The following is a 20,465-nucleotide window of genomic DNA, read 5'->3' as shown; positions in this document are numbered from 1 at the left end:
TCTATTTTCCACATATGTAATTGAGTGCATGGCTTTCAATATAGAAACGTCAACAGAAATATAACTTTCACAGGATGTCCGAGAGAGTTTGCCAGCCACGGAACTGCTTTTCCTGTGTCGTCGATGTTGTGATGCTGGAATAATTGTTTAAGCAGATGGAGATTGGAATGGCCATTATTTATCAGAAAGTTTGTTCTCCGGACACGAAACCAAATAAAGAAACGTAGGAATACAAATGGTTTCCAAATAATTTCAATTTGCGTCCAATAATAACAATGAATATCCGGTGTAGATTCAAAATTAAGTCCACTCTGCACTGTCCCATAAAGTGCTCTGTTTGTGAACAGAATTCCCACTCACCTGAAGAAGGGGCTTGCAGCTCCGAAAGCTTGTGTGGCTTTTGCTACAAAATAAACCTGTTGGACTTTAACCTGGTGTTGTTAAACTTCTTACTGTCCCATAAAAGCAGAGAAAGAGCGATAGCGTAAATCTTCCTCTATGTGGTACCTGCCAAAACATCCCACCGCAAGTATGGCACGGGATAATAATACAAACTGCTTCTGCTTCGAGCAGGGCCGATTATGCTGGACATTCTGGAAGAAATGTGTTCGCAACTTCTTAACAAACCGAAATAATATATTGTTCTATCAAACTACACGGACTGTGTACTTTACACATTTCAATAACATATTTAAGGAATATTGGCTGTGTTGCTGTCACTTTTCAAGCCCGTGGACTTGTCTCCTCAGTCTGCATGTCGAGTCAGGGATTGAACAGGCTCATTGTATCTTTCTTCATTGATTCTCAATGTGCTGTAATCTTCTACAGTGTCCGACAGTAAGATCGATAGATTCGCTGTCACCACCTAAAAATACTTTCAACCTTCGCCCAAGTCTACCATCTCTGAAAGTCGACAGAAGCTGCTTTGAAGCTGATCAGGAGAACCACCGGCATTACCATTCCATCCATCCAGCCATCCATCCATCCATCCGTCCATCCGTCTGTCTGTCTATCTATCTATCTGTCTGTCCGTCTGTCTATCTATCTACCTATCTATCTGTCTGTCTGTGTCTCTGTTTGTCTCTCTACCTGTCTATCTATCTTTCTATCGGACAACGTTATGGCACAGTGCTAGACATTGCTGCCTCACAGTGCCGGGGATTTGATTCCCGGTTTGGGTCACTGTCTGAGTGGAGTGTGCACGTTCTCGTCATGTCTCCGTGGGTTTCCTACGCTTGCTCCAGTTTCCTTCCACAGTGAACGATGTGCTAGTTAGGTGCATTGGCCTTGCTAAATTCTCCCTCAGTGTAGCCGAACAGGCGCCGGAATGTGGCGACCAGGGAATTTCACAGAAACTTCATTGCAGTGTTAATGTAAGCCTACTTATGAAACTAAGAAATTAAAAAAGTCAATCAATCTATTGCTTTTATTAAAGTCGAACATACAATTTGATCTCCCAATTGCTTGCTGTGCCTGTACATTAGCAACTACGTTCCCATCTCTCACAATTCAAAATATCCTGTTCATGCATTTCATCTGTCTCTCCTCATTTCCACACTCTTAGCGTCCTCCTCAGGCTAATCAAAGACACCAGCTAATTTTATGGCGTCTGCAATCTGATGTCATTGAATTTTGCGTCCACCAGCTGTCAGTGGAACCAGACATTATCTTCTATTACAGGAGATCTTTTCGTTAAAAATACACTGCAGCATGTAATTATTTTAATGGAGATCCTCTCCCTGTTTTTACTACACTTGCCAATGTCTCTATTTGCTTTACACTAGACCATGTTTCTCTTGATATTGCGCTGAACTCTCTCTTGTCACAGTAAGAGCTTCAGCTTCTGCTCATATCACAGCAGGGCCTGCTTCATTTATTACTGTAATTGATTATAGTTCTTTGTAAATCTCATTCGCTATCTGTTCGTTGCAAACTACAAAATATCACTTCCCATTTCATTTTTACTTGATCAAGTCTGTTCTTTGTGTTACACTCGATCTGGAATCAGTAATTGCTGAACTTGATTGCATATCAGTTTTTTTTATTGACCTGGACTGTGTCTCAAGCCGTGCTTGCCTCAGCGTCTACCTAATTCATTTCTACTCTGAAATATGTCTCCAAGTAAAGTCCGATATTCCCTCTTTCATTTTTTTCCACGACAACGTTTTTGCTTGCGTGAGGGAAGAGTCGGCGTCAGATATTGCTGCAGTTGGGCATATCTCTGTTGACATTACTGTCAGCCCGATCTTAGATATTAATGCATTGATTTGTGCTTCAGCATAATGGCAGAAGGGCCTGATTCGCTTATTCAAGCACTCAGCGACATCGAGGTTGACATGATAGTAGACGCTGCTCTTGTTTATATTATTCTCGAACGTGACTTTTCATGTATTACTCTTGTCCATGTATTGTTTATTAGTGGTCCACATCGAGCAACTGTTTATCATACTTGTGACCCTGTCCAGGTACAGTTACACCAGGCTCATAATACACCAACCTGTTTACATTATACCAGGTACTGTTCGGTATAGGAAATTACAGTATTCAACTTTTTATATTTACACTCACCCTGTTTCACTCATTGCTGTAGCCGGGTTGCCTCTGTTTGAATTATCATACCTTATATATTACTGCATTCGAATATGCTTCAGTTTATGAAAGGCTAGGCCTTGCCTCTGCTTGTGCGACAGTAGAGCATGTTTTCATTTGTATTATACCAGGCCTTACCTCGAGATTTATTGCTTGGGATGATCTGGCTTTGTTATCATTGCACCATGTCTCTCTATCTGTTATACTGCACCATGACCATGCTGTTTTTTTGTGTCCTGTTTCAAAGCACGTTCTTGCTCATGTTGTGATAGAATCTGACTCACTTACTGCAGACAAGACAATCCCTTTGTTTATGTTCAAACCGAAAGTGTTTTTCATCATATTAGGCGAACCCCTGACTCAGTTATTATGGTGATAGACCAGTTCCAGTTTTATGTCGCACTGGTCTATCTATTAGCTATTGCCGCACTGATAAATATATCTTTTTCTATTCGAAAATGTCCTGTCAGTGTTTAAACTTCGTCTTTGGCTGTGTCAATTACACCAAAGCTAAACTATGTCTTCGTTTACATTCCACTAATCTCTGTGTCAGTTTTTGCTGCAGTGTACAACATCCATGCTTATATCATAATGCAATGTCTCAATAAGAATACGGCTCTGCTTAAAATATATTATCCCTTGTTACAGTTCATATTACACACGGCCTGTCTTAGTTATTGCCGCAAGGCACCGTGCATTTCGTTGAAATGCAGCAGGGTCATGTAGCTATTTATAAAGCACTGGGTTGTGTGTCACGAGTCCTGTACTAGACCGTGACGTAAACACGCACTTAAAGCGTTCTTTGCTGTTCAACTGGACTGACGGTAACTGTGTTTGTTTTTTGCTCACTCTCACGTGAACATATCTGCTGTTTGTAGCTGAGCAACTTTCAGGGCATCAATTGGTTGATCGTGTCCCAAGGAATAAAAACAACTTCAATTTCTGCACGTGGTGAAGAAAACATTCACGTGAGCTGCTGTAATACCTTGACAGCAGTTTAGAGATGATGCCTGTTGAGCTCTTCCTGATGTCCATTCTTATTTATATTCTGGAACATGTGAACATTCTGTCATTCTGCCCCTTGTAATATGTAAATATCGGGACGTTTTTCTTTATCCGATGTGTCATATTTAGATTTTGATTGGTGTTCCTTATGTTGGAGGGAATGCAAGTAATCAATAAGGTCACCTGATGTTTAATATATTATCTCACTGGTCAAATCTAAGAGAGTTCGGTCACATAGGGGCAACATGAATTGAAGGCTACTGCGGGAGCTAATCTGGAATTGAACTGTAATCATAACTCCAGTTCTGTTGAACCGGGTCGCTATGGGTACTTGCTGTAACCGAAACAGCCACTCTATTTTATATTGTATCGGATAACTTCAGACGCTGTGATGCCGAGTTTTTCAAAAGAAAATTCGATGCTCGTCGGTTCAGTCAATATCAGATTTTCCCTTTGCAATTTCTGCAGTGGAGACGAAAGACAGCGCCCTCTATATCTGCGGATTGAGGATCACAATGCTTCACAACCACACGAGCCCACACAAGAAACCTGACAAAACACGACATAACAGGAGAGTTATTTGATGGCATCGACCACCGTGCGACACTTGTAGAGTAAAATTGCTCATTCAGGATACCCATTCTTATTATCTGTCACAATTGTGCCAAGGTGTCGCAGAGTGAGCAGATAAACTGAATTGATTTCCTTGGAAAGAAGGCTGTTAAGAGGAATTGTCATGGAAGTGACCAGATTTATGAGAGTTTATCTCTGGATGTAGATATTAGGAAATTATTTCCACTGTCATCAGGAATGCCGATGAGGGCTTACGAATTATAGGTGATTGATCAAAAGTTTCTGGAGGGGGGCTTGGATTTGCCATAATTTTCAAATCGAGTTGTGATCATCTTGAAAACACTGCCCAGAAGCGTGGTAGAGGAAGATTAAATAAAATGTGATTCAATATATGTTTGAAAATGAAAAAGTGCAGCTCCATAGGCAATGGAGATGTAGCTGACTTTATTGTACAGCGCTGCAAACTGGAAGCACAGACACACTTTCCCAAAGGCCCTACTTCCTGCCTATGTTATCCAGCGATTCCATAAGCCGCACTCAATTCTAACTCCGGCACAAGCGCCGTTCCTCTTGTTGTCTCTCGCTCAAAATCCTGAAAATATCTCCAGAACAGCACCGTCACCATTTACACGATGGTGGGTCAAGATAGCGATGGACGAGTAATGCTAATCTGGCCATAATCGCCCATAATTAGGGAATATGCATCACAAAACAAATAAACTAAAACTTAAACAAAACGGCTGACATTTTTTGAGAATCACCACATGATTGTTTCCTCTATAATATTCATTCTTCCTTTTATTATTTGTGTCTGTACCATCTCCCTTTGCTCCTCAATTTCAGTCCTGTTTCCTCTCTCAGTTTCTCTCGTTGAATTTAATTTTCGTTCTTCTTTTGCACCTTCAGCAACGTGCAATGAAGCTGCCCGAATATTTGCCTTTTGGAACAAGTGGTGTGAAGAGGGAAGGGGTGGGGTAATTGCCAAACCCAAGCCCGGCACAGAGCAATGGCGCCGTCAGATGGTGCAGGAGGAAGCAGAGAAGCTGTGTCTGAACACTCAGCACTCGTGTTAAAATGCTGCGACCCAATTATCGCTTTCGTTACTTGTTATTAGAAAAGAATTGCACAAGAAAATTCCTCACCTTTCGTTGTAGCTCTTAACTTAAAAGATTGCAAAAATAAATATATATGCAAATAAAAAGATGCTTCTGGGCAATGTGTGCCATTTCCTCTACTTCAGTTACAGTTTCACTTGTGTCCGTCTTTTGAGCACACAATACTGTTAGACATGTTTCAGATGGTGATTAACTATGTTAGTCTGCACCTATAAACCCATTAAATTGTGTTGCAGGCTGAACGAGATGCTAACCTGTGAACGGTGCCAAAATAGGAGCGTCAGCATTTGTGATTTTGGGGGAAGCATTTGAGGCCGATGTCAGAGCAAAGATAACATGGCTGTAACACTGAGATTACGGATAATGTTCAGCAACAAACTGAAATCAGACAGACTTCCCTCACCCTACATGAGAATGTTTCTACCTGGCATCGAAGCGGAGACATTTCGCGTGTTGAGCGAAATTGATAACCACGACACTACAGAAACAAAGGACAGCACAGCGTCGTCAAATGGCCTGATTACAATATTCAGCTCCACTGTCATGCTGCAGGTTCTGATGTTTAGATTGAGAGCCCATGTCACTTAATCCAAGAAGACATCCATTACTTTCTACCTGATGTCGCAACTTACCTTGTCCTTCAAAATTATAAAACGTTCGCCCGGCAAATGGCTAAGGAAGCAATGATTTCTGCTCAATCATTAATGCATCATTCTCATCTTCCTTCGAATAATTTCAACCAATTGTACTCAGTATTTTTTCGTTATTAAATAGGGTATTTTGTTTGGGTCTTTTAAGAGACTTCTGGATGAGTATATGGGACTTAATGGGATGGAGGGTTATAGGTCGGCCTAAAAGGTAGGGATATGTTCGGCACAACTTGTGGGGCCGAAGGGCCTGTTTTGTGCTGTAGTTTTCTATGTTTCGATCTTTGTTTCTAATATTTAATATCAATACATTATTTAACACATATGTCTTCATTATGAATTGAATAGCTCTGAAATTGAACATCATTGAATTGCAAACATAACTGACCAACAGATGGAATCGAGTCACCGGGTAATACAGATCCCATAGTGTTTCTTTGAGATTCACCACAGTCAGTTTTTAAACAAAGTTATCTATATTTAAATGGAAGAGATAGAAGAATTATCTGTTAGTTATACTTGAGGCTTGTTATTATGAGTGTGAAACATTCAGGTGCATAAATTCCGGCCATCTGTAGGAAAGTCCCGTAAATCCATAAGACCATAAGACCATAAGACATAGGAGCGGAAGTAAGGCCATTCGGCCCATCGAGTCCACTCCACCATTCAATCATGGTTGATTTCAACTCCATTTACCCGCTCTCTCCCCATAGCCCTTAATTCCTCGAGAAATCAAGAATTTATCAATTTCTGTCTTGAAGACGCTCAACGTCTCGGCCTCCACAGCCCTCTGTGGCAATGAATTCCACAGACCCACCACTCTCTGGCTGAAGAAATTTCTCCTCATCTCTGTTCTAAAGTGACTCCCTTTTATTCTAAGGCTGTGCCCCCGCGTCCTAGTCTCCCCTGTTAATGGAAACAACTTCCCTACGTCCATCCTATCTAAGCCGTTCATTATCTTGTAAGTTTCTATCAGATCTCCCCTCAACCTCCTAAACTCCAATGAATATAATCCCACGATCCTCAGACGTTCATCGTATGTCAGGCCTACCATTCCTGGGATCATCCGTGTGAATCTCCGCTGGACCCACTCCAGTGCCAGTATGTCCTTCCTGAGGTGTGGGGCCCAAAATTGCTCACAGTACTCCAAATGGGGCCTAACCAGTGCTTTATAAAGCCTCAGAAGTACATCCCTGCTTTTGTATTCCAAGCCTCTTGAGATAAATGACAACATTACATTTGCTTTCTTAATTACGGACTCAACCTGCAAGTTTACCTTTAGAGAATCCTGGACTAGGACTCCCAAGTCCCTTTGCACTTTAGCATTATGAATTTTGTCACCGTTTAGAAAATAGTCCATGCCTCTATTCTTTTTTCCAAAGTGTACAACCTCGCACTTGCCCACGTTGAATTTCATCAGCCACTTCTTGGACCACTCTCCTAAACTGTCTAAATCTTTCTGCAGCCTCGCCACCTCCTCAATACTACCTGCCCCTCCACCTATCTTTGTATCATCGGCAAACTTGGCCAGAATGCTCCCAGTCCCGTCATCTAGATCGTTAATATATAAAGAGAACAGCTGTGGCCCCAACACTGAACCCTGCGGGACACCACTTGTCACCAGTGAGTCTCGATTTCCTCATCTGTCTGAGTGGTTATTCCTAATTCTTTGTTATTTATTTATTTTGATTTAAAAAAGATTCTTCTGGGAAATGTGTGCTATTTCCTGTAGTTCATTTACAATATCACTTGTGTCTGTCTTTTTGAGCACACACTACTATTAGACATGTTTCAGATGGTAATTAACTATGTTCGTCTGCGCCTATAAACCCATTAAATTCTACTGGAGACTGAACGAAATGCTAACATGTGCAGAGTGTCAAAACGAAACCTTTCTTTCCTCTCAATGCGTCAAAAAAATCAGCATTTCTTATTTTACAGAAAGCATTTGAGGCCGAGGTCAGAGCAAAGATAACGTGGCTTTAACATCGAGATTCGGATAATGTTCAGCAACCAACTGAAATCATTCAGATTTCACTCACCCTTCATGAGAAAAGCTAATGAATGTTTCTGCCCGTTTTCAGATCGGGGACCTTTCACGTGTTAGGCGAACGTGATAACCACTATGCTACAGGGACAAGAGACAGCACCGACTCGCTAATTGGCTTGACTACAATATTTCACTCCACTGTGTTGCTGCCGGTTCAGACGGTAAGATTGAAGGACCAATACAAGAACAAATCCGTTACTTTCAACCTGATATCTCAATTTATCTTGAACTTCAAAACTTAAAAAGCGTTCGTCTGTCAAATGTCAAAGGGAGCAATGATTTCTGCTCAATCATCTCATCTTCGTAGAATACGTTCAACCAGTTATATCCTGCATTTGTAGTTATTCAACATTTAATTTCAATACTTTTATTTAACACAGATGCCCTCATTCTGAATTGAACCTCTCTGAAATATACAACATTCAATTGCAAACATGACTAACAAACAAAATAAATCGAGTCACTGGATAATACTCATCCCATGGTGCTTATTTGAGAATGACCACACTCATCTTTCAAACAAAATCCAATTCATTTCAAGGGAAGAGATTTAAGAATGATCTATTCGTTCTACTTGATGCCTCTTTATTCCGCGTGTGAAACATTCTGGCGCCTAAATCTCGTTCATCTCTAGGAGGTCCCCACTGATTCCCGATCTCCTCATCTGTCTGAGTGGTTTTTCCCATTCCTTTATCATGAAGAACAATTTTAAAAAGATGCTGCTGGGAAATGTGCGCCATTTCCTCTAGTTCAGTTACAGTTTCACTTGTGTCTGTCTTTATGAGCACACAATACTAATAGACATGTTTCAGATGGTAATTAACTATGTTAGTCTGCATCTCTGAAGCCATTAAATTCTGTTGTGGATTGAACGAGTTGCGAATATGTGTATAAGCAGTACATACATTTATTTCCTGCTTTTGCATCCTAAAATACAGCAATTCTGATTTTCCGAAAAACATTTCAGTTGACGTAACATGGAGATTCACATAATATAGAGCAATGAACTTCAATTCTGCAGATTTAGCTCACGCTCAACGAGATAAATCCAACAGTACTTCTGGCCGGTTTCGAACCGTTGACTTTTCGCGTGTGAGGCAAACGTGATAACCACAGCACCACAGAAACAGAAGACTGCACACTCCAGCAAACCGGCCTATCTGCAATGTTCAACTGCACTGTGTTTCGACTGAAAGCCCATGTCAGTCAATTCAAGAAGAAAACCGTCACTTTCAATTTACTAACTTATCTTGAACTTCAAATTTTTAAAGCGTTCATTGTAAAGCGTACATCCTAGTAGATAATTTCTGCACTCTTTCTAATTTAGTACAGTGACCAGAACTGTACACAGTATTTCAACTGTCCCCAGTGGTGCTGTGTGACACCCAAGTGGTGAGATAACGGACAGTAAACAAACTAACAGTAAAGTCACTATCCTACAGCGAGAACTTCCAGATTTAGCGATTGACTTGGGGAGGAATATCGAAAAATGGGGTAAAAGAACATGGGAGCAGCAGTCGGCCATTCGGTCCTTCGATTTGGTGTCGCCATTCAGTTAGATCGGGGCTGATCAGCCTGAACGCCACTTTCCAGCGCTATCTGCATAACCCTTGATGTGATGATGCTCCATGAAGCTACTGAATTTTTTGAACATGCTCAATAATTGACATTCTACAAAAAACTGCTTATTTTCTTATTGTGACACGGAAGTTAAGGAAGGCTAAATAATTATATCATTGCTTTTCCTCAATATGTCCATTAGCCTTATTATCAGGACAGTTTCAACAGAGATTCCAGTGATTTCCTTTTTCTGTGTGTCTGACATGGGTGCCACTGGTTGGCCAGCATTTATTCCCCATCACGAGTTGAGAGCCAACCACATTGCTGTGCCTCTGGAGTCACACGTAGGCCGGACCAGGTAAGGACGGCAGGTTTCCTTCCCTTAAGTACATTATTGAACAAGATTGTTTTTTCCGACAATGGTTTCATGGTCATCAGTAGATTCTTAATTATATATATTGTTTTCATTGAATCGGGTCCGCACAACATTAGCTGAGTTTCTGAATAACCTCGCGCGAATACCATAAAGCCATCGACTCTCCTGTTGTCAATATCAGCAATACTGAAAATGTATACAGGGACCACAGAGTGAATCATGCTGCGTATAAAGAATTTTACCATTCGCTGCTCCATTCACCCTGTCACTCTGCGGCAGTTTTATTTATACGAGGCTCCCTCTGGTTTCTGTCACTGTTTCTCAGTCCCCAGCAATACACCGCGCTATCAGACAGCCACAGCTCACGGGTGGTGAGCTTCCCCTTGCTTTTGGACCTGTCGATGGATACAGAAAATCGGAGCCCCACGTCCTCGGCACTGGAAATACCTCCATAATTGGGAGTGTGGATCAAGAAGGTGGGAGCTTTCTCCCTGTCCTGGCGGTAAAATTGAATATAATATGCACCAGTTGCTGAGCAGTTGAACTTAATGGGCACCGAGTCTCCTTTAAACTTCATCGCTATCACCGGCTCCTGTGAGATCGAGTCTGCAGCAATGACACCTGCAGAAATTTAGAAACATCAAGCGTTAAGATGTCATTATCATTTGATTGTAAATAATAGCATTAGGGAACGGATCACATTGTAATTAGCAACAAAGTGAAATTAAATTAATGTCGAAGTTGCTTGCAAGAGGAAGATTGTGTAAATTGTTGGCTGACCAAGTAAGAGAGCTGAAACAGTGAGAACTTAATACAAAACGAGACCCTACATCTTTGCAGCAAGTTTATTGCGGAATTAAACAGAATGGGTGAATCTGTAATTGTTTCTGTGAAGATATTCATATATATCCGGTCTCTCCAGCGATTGGTTCATTCCTGAAAGAATCAACTGGTGACGTCTAATCAGCTCCACGGTTATATAAACGATCTGGAAGAAGGTGTAACTGGGGTGATCAGTAAGTTTGCGGACGACACGAAAACGGCTGGACTTGCAGATAGTGAGGAACATTGTCAGAGGCTACAGAAGGATGTAGATAGGCTGGAAATTTGGGCAAAGAAATGGCAGATGGAGTTCAATCGAGATAAATGCGAATTGATGCATTTTGGTAGAACTAACGTAGGGGGGGAGCTATACGATAAATGGCAGAACCAGAAAGGGTGTAGATACGAAGAGGGACTTGGGTGTGCAAGTCCACAGATCCTTGAAGGTGACGTCACAGGTGGAGAAGGTAGTGAATAAGGCATATGGCATGCTTGCCTTAATAGGACGAGGCATAGAGTATAAAAGTTGGGGTCTGATGTTGCAGTTGTATAGAACGTTGGTTCGGCCGCATTTGGAATACTGCACCCAGTTCAGGTCGCCACACTACCATTAGGACGTTGAGGCTTTAGAGAGAGTGCAGAGGAGGTTTACCAGGATGTTGCCTGGTATGGAAGGGCTTAGTTATGAGGAGAGATTGGGTAAACTGGGGTTGTTCTCACTGGAAAGACGGAGGATGAGGGGTGACCTAATAGAGGTGTATAAAATTATGAAAGGCATAGATAGAGTGAACGGTGGGAAGCTTTTTCCAAGGTCGGTGGTGACGTTCACGAGGGGTCATAGGTTCAAGGTGAAGGGGGGGGAGGTTTAACACGGATATCAGAAGGACGTATTTGACACAGAGGATGGTGGGGACCTGGAATGCGCTGCCGGGCAAGGTGGTGGAGGTGGACACACTGGGAACGTTTAAGACTTATCTCGATAGCCACATGAACGGAGTGGGAATGAAGGGATACAAAAGAATGGTCTAGTTTGGACCAGGGAGCGGCGCGGGCTTGGAGGGCCGAAGGGCCTGTTCCTGTGCTGTATTGTTCTTTGTTCTTTGTTGTTCTTTGTCTCCTGTTCTCCAATTCATCCGTCACCTGATGAAGGCGCAGCGCTCCAGAAGCTCGTGTTACTAAATTTAACCTGGTGTTGTGAGACTACTTATTGTGTCTACCCCAGTCCAACGCAGGCAACTCCACATCATGGCCAATTCATCCAATCAGCTCACAGACTCTTTGCTCTCCAACTCATTACGTCAAAGCAGCTTCAGCGAATCAGTCAAGTTGTTTTTTTAGAGAGACGAGAATTCACTGCAATGGTCACCCCTTAACCTACACAGCGTGGGAGCTGGTGGCAGTGAGGGGAAATAGTTAATGTTGTTGTCCTCTTTTTTTTTAGGTCAAACCAAACCAAGTAAGTTAATGTTGTTGTAACAATGTCGGAAGTTCCAATTCGATAGTTTCAATATTTTGCACATCTCTTTTCATATTATATCAAATTGAAAACATACACAACTGAGAGCCAATGTTTCAAATAACCTTTTCTGATTTCGGGATGCCTCGTATTTAACATCAGCGGGGTTCTTATCAAACATCACAGCAGCGGGTGGGGGCGGTGGCGGGGGAAGGGGTTTGGTTCCACAGGTTGATCTTCCCGATTCAATATCATCGAGGAGATTCTGAACAGGCGTTGGAGTGTGGTGACTCGGGGAATTTCACAGTAACTTAATTTCAGTATGAATGTAAGCCTACTTGTGACGAGTAAATAAACTTTATACTTGCCTCAGAATGTTCCTGGAAACATCTCCTTTCTCAGGAAATCCATCTCCGGCCTCAGAATTTATTTTACCTAAATTAACTGCATCTAACACTATCGTAGGCAGTGAGTTTCTGGTTCTCAGCGCTCGCTGTGGAAAAATGTTCCCTCCAAATCTTCTCTGCGCCCACCTTGCCAAAAATCTTAAAATTTGCCTCTTCCCCCTCAAAACTTGTCCTAATTTAGTCCACCTCGATTAAATCACTCCTCAATCTTCTTCACTCAAATGGAGAATAATCTCAGGGTCATAAACCACAACCTTCTCGCTAATTTGAACTTTTCTAACCTAAACTTACTTCAAAGAAATTCCTCAATGGAATTTAAGTAGAATTTCTCAACTTTTGAAAAAACATTTCGATGGAACTTGAGTATTTTGTGAACTTCTTTCTACGAAACATATTTAAATCAAATTCCTCCGCAGAGTTTTACAAATTTTCATCAACTTATTAGAAACTATTTTCACCATTCAGAAAAATGTAAGATTTCCACGTTGTTCATCTAGAAATTCCCAACTTTTTAAAAGATAGCTTAAAATACTTTTTCCAAATAATTTCACGAAAATTCGTAATTTAAAGAAAATAATTTAAACATACTCAATGAAAGTTTATCAGTGGAATCTTACTTAAAATGGCCAACTTTCTTTTGAAAATTAATGACCTAAGATAAATTTCTTCATCGAAGGTGACTGGATTGAGTAAACATTTGTCTGAATTGGTTTAAAGTTACTGAAAATACATTTTTTCATCGAAACTGAAATGGAGTTTACGAACTATTTTAAAAGTTTACACCGAGCCAGCCAGGAGTCGAACCTGGAATCTTCTGATCCGTAGTCAGACGCGTTATCCATTGCGCCACTGGCCCACATACGGGGAATTTGCAACATTTGCTACATATTGGCCAGACGGTTCAAAGCCGGGCAGAAACCAATACGTTTAAGTGAGGAAAGGTTGCTTAATTAATATTTTATTTACTGCCATCCCTAATGGCCCTTGAATTCAGTCAATCTGCTGTGTTGGAATTCAGCCTGCTTCTCTGCGTTTAATTTCCAGCGACAGTAACACGACTCAACCCCTAACTACTCCCTCTGTGAACCCACTGCCGAACATTACCCGAGTAGAATATCTTACAATCAAAGACATTGGCTCTTAGTTATGCCTAAAAATACATTCAGGGAAAAAGAGAAGTGCTGAAAATTCACAACAAAATGAACAGGAAAGAAGATGCGCTTATTGTGACTCAGGAGACATTTTATCAGTTCGAGGTGGCGACAAGAGCAGGTCAGAGGCTGGGAAACCTGCGGCGAATAACTCACCTCCTGACTCCCAAAAAACAGACCACGATCTACAAGGCACAAATCAGGAGTGAGATAGAATACTTTCCACTTGTCTGGAGGATGCAGGGATTCACCAAACGCACATTAGACAGCACCTTCAAAACCCAAGACCACTACCACTGGCAGGTTTGCCCCCACTCCCCCGATCCACTGCATACCCCCCCCCCCCCCCCCCCCGCCCCCGCACCTCAAGTCACTCAGCATTCTGATTTGGAAATATATCACCGTTCCTTCACTGTCATTGGGATAAATCCCTGGAATTCTCTCCCTAACAGCACTGTGGGTGTACCTACACAAATACACTGCAACGTTTCAAGAAGACAGGTCATCACCACATTCTCAAGGGTAATTACTGATGGGCAGTCCATGCTGATCTAACCAAGCGACACCCACATGAACAAAAAGAAACATCCAGCCAGTTCCCCGAACCCGCAGTCATGGGGTCAGCTGAAGAGGTGAATGGGGATAAAATGAATGTCCAGTTGCATAGCCAACCCTGTTGAATGTATCTTGATTGTCTATCGAGTGTGTTGTGCTGATAGATTCCCCGCAGTTTGTGCTCAGGTTCTCAAACTAAACCCCATGAGAACCAATCCCTTCATCTGCACCGCAAAGAAATAAACAAAATCTGCAATTTACAGAATCTCATAGAATTTTGTGGGAGAGGACGCCACAATGGTTAGATCTGCTGCCTCAGCATGCCAAGTACGTTGTTTCGATTCCTGGCTTAGTCACTATCTGTGATGATGAAGATTTGCAGCTTTTACAAGCTGCAGCAATAGCACGAATGCAACCCCATTGCCGTAATGGGTAAGATACTGGCTTTATAAACCACGGGTTGTGGACTCGAGTCCCATCTGGAGTGCAGATATCAAACGGTTAGGTGTCCAACGCTGGCAAATGCATTTCTTATAGACCCTGGCTGTTTCTGGGAAGATGCATTTTGGGTTAGCACTGCTGCCTCACAGCGCCAGGGTCCCAGGTTCAATTCTTGACCTCGGGTCACAGTATGTGTGGAGTTTGCACTTTCTCCCTGTAGTTTCCTCCCGGTGCTCCGGTTTCCTCCCATAGTGATCTATCTAGATAGATAGTTATATAGTATGCTGCCTTCTGTTAGGCTTTATATATGTGCTTGTATATAATGCAGTATACTGCAGATTCTGTAAATCTGAAATAAAAACAGAAAATGCTGGGTTATTTCAGTAGTTCTGGCAGTATCTGCGGAGCGAGAAACAGAGTTAACGTTTCCAGTCCAGATGTCAGATGGCCAACCCGGACACGATGGGCCGAAGGGCCCCTTTCCGTTCTGTAAAACTTTGTGCCTCTATGATCCTTTTTCGGAGTTGGCCAGCGGAAAGCAATCCCGCCGTTTGCACCCGAAACAAATCACAATACCTGACTTGGTCAAAAGGAGGCAATTAAAGGGCTCGTTTAGGATTTGAACCCGGGATCTCTCGCATGTCTCATCGACTAAAATACCCGAAGCAATAATCATGCTCTTCGACCAACCAACCTACCCAAAAGCAAGCGTAAGCAAAATATAGCTCATTTCTCTTTCGCCAAAGCAGTTTAGCCATCTCTGGTGAAAGCCGACATTGTTGAAATAATCCACCACATCAGCATTTGTGGATTTAAAGCTCCAGCAAAATATCCGCCCAATATTGCTAACTCGACTGGGCGCTTTTGTCTATGAAGTACACATAGTACCCGTCAGGCTACACAAAGAATGCCGAGTGCCAAGCTGAACGAACGAGAATATTTGCAGTATACCAACAGTAATAGCAACTTTGAAAACTCATAATATATCTCGTGAAACAATATAAGTTTGCTATCAATGCTAAAATATTTCTGTTCCGACATTTGCTCTTTTAATTACATTTTCTCAATAATGTTACTGGCCACGACTGGAGACTGCAAATAGCCCCGAGCCTGAACGCAACATGGTATCGTCCTGCCCTCTGGTGGCAGAGATATGGAACTACAAAATGCAGCTTTTTCCCACCTATGAATCTTCAAGACTCATGTTTGTGTTCGACAATTTCCGACGATAAATTCTTCCGCGTTTTTATTTATTCCCTTTTTCAAATCTGAGACTGCACCTCGGGTGTAGAATCATTTTTCATGAATCTACCTCTTCTGGAAAAGGCAAACTTTTCCAGATGTGGCTCATGGAGACTCTGTCACTCAGCCGCGGTCCGCAGCAGTTAAAACAGAAGAACAGGTGACTTTAAAATTGAGTTATAATACCACATTTTACTCTCTGAAAAGGGCAACATTCTGAACAGGTCAATAAAGTTACTTTTCGTACCTTCCTTGTTATAAACCAAAGAAACCAAATTAGTCTATTAATCCCTGACACTATTCTGATTTATAACCAATTTGTCCAAAGGATGGGCGATCTCCCGATTTTGTCGTCCCAGGATTTGAACAGCGAACTCCAGCCATGATTTTCACAGATTTAGCATCATTTTCCCAAATAAATATCAACAGTCACAAAGACCGTGTCTAAAGAGCCGTAATTTAGATTTTTCGGCAGCATGTGTGTCTTGTTCTGTATTGTAGTGAGGAATCCAGTCAACAGCCTAATTCCAGCGCGCAGAACCCGCCACCAGAGGGCGCCACATTCTCGCCTGGGCGCCAGAAACTCACGTGATATTATCACTGACACCTGCATGGATGGTAGGCTTGTGAGGTCACAATAGACACAGCCCCCCCCCCCCCTCCCCCCAACACCCACAAACACAGACACATAAACTCACACTGAGCCACGCACACTGACACTCTCACAAACACACTCACTGCAATGAGCTGAACAGAGCCCGGGTTCCCTCTCTCCTTCTCAATCTCTGACTCACTCCGTTCCCATTCAGTGAGATAGATTCACTCAGACATGTTTCTGATCTTCCTGACGGCGCTCTTGCACGGTAAGCACTGGGTAACGTACATCAAGCCAGATAAACACATTAGATGGTAATATAATTAACCATCACAATTATCGATGTGAGGGGTGAATGGGGGTGGGGGAGGTGGGGTGGGGGAGGTGGGGGTGGGGGGGGGGGGAGGGGCGGGTGCTGCGGAAACAATCGCAGATACAAACATTAACTCTTGATATTTCATTCCTCTACCTTCACAGGCGGACTGTGCGCAGATCCAGTAGCAGTCATCGCTGCCAATAACCGCATCAGAAGGGGATTCAGTGCAGTTGGGTTGTGAATATACAGACAAGGGTATGTACAGCATGCAATGGTATCAGCAGAAACCGACACAACCAGCGACATGGATTATTACCAAAGCATTAACAGTGAAGGAAGATGAAGTTTCAGGACGATATCTGGCGGCTTCTGACGCGTCTAAACAGAACGGTTACCTCAATATAAGCACCCTCAGAGTGCAGGACGGGGCGGTCTATTACTGTGCAGTGAGGCACAGCGTTAGATTAAAGCTAAAACCCCGTACAAAAACCTCAGCGAGTATTTACAACTCCATTAAGTTTCCTCCTGCGCGAATGGTTTGACCCGGGTTCAAGAAGACAGTCATTTCTATTTAGGGTAGAGCCGACGGGATGATTGGATACCACCTGAAGACTCTGTCAGCAATAAGCCAATAAGCAGATGGTGTTGTGGTGAACCATCGTTGGTTCCCACTAGGTAGTACTGAGCCAGGGTCTGGCCAGTACTACGAGTCTGTATATATGTTGCTGTTGGGGTTAGGGATGGGTTGTTCTATTTGTTACTGTTGGGGTTAGGGTTGGGCTGTTACACCTGTATTATAGTTATTATGGTACATCCCAGTCGGGCTCCGCCTCCTGGGAGAGGTATAAAGGTCACTGCTCTGTTTGGGACCCCTCAGTCTGGGATCGTGTACTATATATGGTAGCTTCGTTGTAATAGTAAATAAAAGCCTTTATTTCCTTGAGCATCTCAAGCCTCGTGAGTAATATCGCGCATCAATTTTATTTACTATTAATTAAACTCTCGTCGTTAAAAAAAAGGAAAACGATACAGAGAGTATGGAACAAGTAGAACAACCCATCCCTAACCCCAACAGCAACATATATACAGACTCGTAGTACTGGCAAGACCCTGGCTCAGTACTACCTAGTGGGAACCAACGATGGTTCACCACAGGTGTTATCTAATATTCTCTTAATTCTCGATCCAGTGATCTCAGCTCTTCCTCCCATTGATTCTGTAGGATGTGACATCCACTGCTCTCAGCTTTATCTCGTTCGATATTCTGCAACTTTCGGAGACACAAGTCTCGGGAATCCAGGAGCAGCAGCAGCGATGCGGAGCTCCCTTCTCGCTGTTTTCTGGGTGACATTCATTGTCGGTAAGAAGTTTGAAACTTGAAAAAGAGTAAAAGGGAGTTTAATTTATGGAGGAATAAGTTTGAAAAGCAGGACTTTCGTGTTAAACAAGTATTAGACCTGCCTTAGAGCACAAATGAATCTTTGTGGCTTTGGTCTTTTGGAGAACAGGTTCTAAAAGCGCACAGCAAAGGCGATTTAAAGAGATGGTACCAGGGTTGGAAGATGAGAGCTATCAGAAAGCATTATAAAAATTATGATTACTCTCTCTCTGGACGAGAAGACAATCAGGTAATCTGACTGATTTCTGGACAATGATGATCAAATCAATTTAAATAATAATAAAGCAAATCAAAGAGATTTAGTGTGCTGGACGGGGAGAGGATGATTCCATCTGGGGAGAATTACATATCTGTGTCCCATAAATCTAAGTGAAACAAAAAGATCAACTGGGAATTACAGAGAAACTTTTTTTGAAAGAGTTCTGTAGAAGTGACTCACACTGACACAATGAACTGTTGAGGAGAGGAGTAACGATGCATTTGAGGGCAAACTAGAGAACCCGCTGAGGTAGAAAGGGATAGAGGTATTTGAGATGAGGCAGGAGGGAGGATTCTCTGAGGGATTGTGAAAGGGGAGATAGATCAGTTGGAGTGAATGTGTTAGAATTTAATACCTTCTTTTATGTTACACTGATTTTTCACCCTCGCTTCAAGTGAACTTTTAATCAATGACTTTTGTTTGTTAACCTTGTGTTCTCGATCTGAACGATGGAGATTCTGTTACTCAGCGGGAATCCTCACTCACACAGACAGAGGGAGAAGATGTCACTTTAATCTGCACCTATACCGACGATGCTTATTATTTATTCTGGTATTGTCAATACCCAGGCAGACATCCCTCCAAACTATCCACAACACCATCAACTTTCGTGTCGTCGGCAAACTTACCAACCCATCCCTCCACTTCCTCATCCAGTCATTTATGAAAATGACAAACATCAAGGGTCCCAGAACAGATCCCTGGGGCAATCCACTGGTGACCGACCTCCATTCGGAAAAAGTCCCATCTACAACCACTCTCTGCCTTCTGCAGGCAAGCCAGATCTGAATCCACAAGGCAACAGCCCCTTGGATCCCATGCCCTCTCACTTTCTCGAGAAGTCTTGCATGGGGGACCTTATCGAATGCCTTGCTGAAGTCCATGTAAACCACATCTACCGCCTTTCCTTCGTCAATGTGTTCAGTCACATTTTCAAAGAACTCCACCAGGCTCGTAAGGCACGATTTGCCTTTGACAAAGCCGTGCTGACTATGTTTGAGCATCCTAAACTTCTCTAAATGTTCATAAATCCTGTCCCTCAGGATTTTCTCCATCAACTTACCAACCACTGAGGTTAGACTCACCAGTCGGTAATTTCCTGGGCTATCCCTATTCCCTTTCTTCAATATAGGAACCACATCCGCAATCCTCCAATCCTCCAGAACCTCTCCCGTCTCCATCGATGATGCAAAGATCATCGCCAGAGGCTCTGCAGTCTCTTCCCTCGCCTCCCACAGTAACCTGGGGTACATCCCACCCGGTCCCAGCAACTTATCTATCTTGATGCTATTCAAAATTTCCAACACATCCTCTTTCTTAATGTCCTCATACTCAATCTTTTCAGTCCACCTCAGTCCTGTAGTACAACCACCCATGTCTTTTTCCACCGTGAATACCGAGGTAAAATATTCATTAAGCACCTCTGCTATTTCTTCCAGTTCTGTACAGACTTTCTCACCTTCATATTTTATAGGTCCTATTCCTTCACATCTCATCCTTTTACTCTTCACATATTTATAGAACGCCTCAGGGTTCTCCTTAATCTTACCTGCCAAGGCCTTCTCGTGACCGCTTCTTGCTCTCCTAATTTCTTTCTTAAGTCCCTTCCTACAAGCTGTATACTCATCTAGATCCCTATCATCGCCTAGCTCTCTTTTATGAACTCTCTGAATATTCAATTCAGAATGAGGAGATGCATAATAAATAAATGTATTGATGTTAAATGTTGAATAATGAAACAAATACCGAGTAAAATAGATTGACAATGATGCATTTACCACAGTGGTTCATTTTCAGTTTTTGTTTCAGATTCCAGCATCCACAGTTTTTTGCTTTTATTTATTCGCTCTGACCTGGGCCTCAAAATTCATTCAGGGCATTCGGAAATACTGGATTTTCATGAGAAG

At 42.4% G+C, this 20,465-nt stretch overlaps 1 protein-coding gene and 1 non-coding gene across 2 annotated transcripts in view; one reads left to right on the top strand and one right to left on the bottom strand.

The window, feature by feature from the left end:
• LOC144483022 (uncharacterized) overlaps window positions 1-20,465 on the top strand; it is a 1,062,789-nt gene that overhangs the window by 302,830 nt on the left and 739,494 nt on the right. The window lies entirely within an intron of this gene.
• trnar-acg (transfer RNA arginine (anticodon ACG)) lies at window positions 13,384-13,456 on the bottom strand. Its single transcript has one exon. It is a non-coding gene; the product is annotated as a tRNA-Arg (tRNA).

Source organism: Mustelus asterias, unplaced genomic scaffold (genome assembly GCF_964213995.1).
Source record: "Mustelus asterias unplaced genomic scaffold, sMusAst1.hap1.1 HAP1_SCAFFOLD_44, whole genome shotgun sequence".
NCBI lineage: Eukaryota > Metazoa > Chordata > Chondrichthyes > Carcharhiniformes > Triakidae > Mustelus > Mustelus asterias.
The sequence above is the reverse complement of the archived record's forward strand: the minus strand, read 5'-3'. Positions and strand labels throughout refer to the sequence as shown.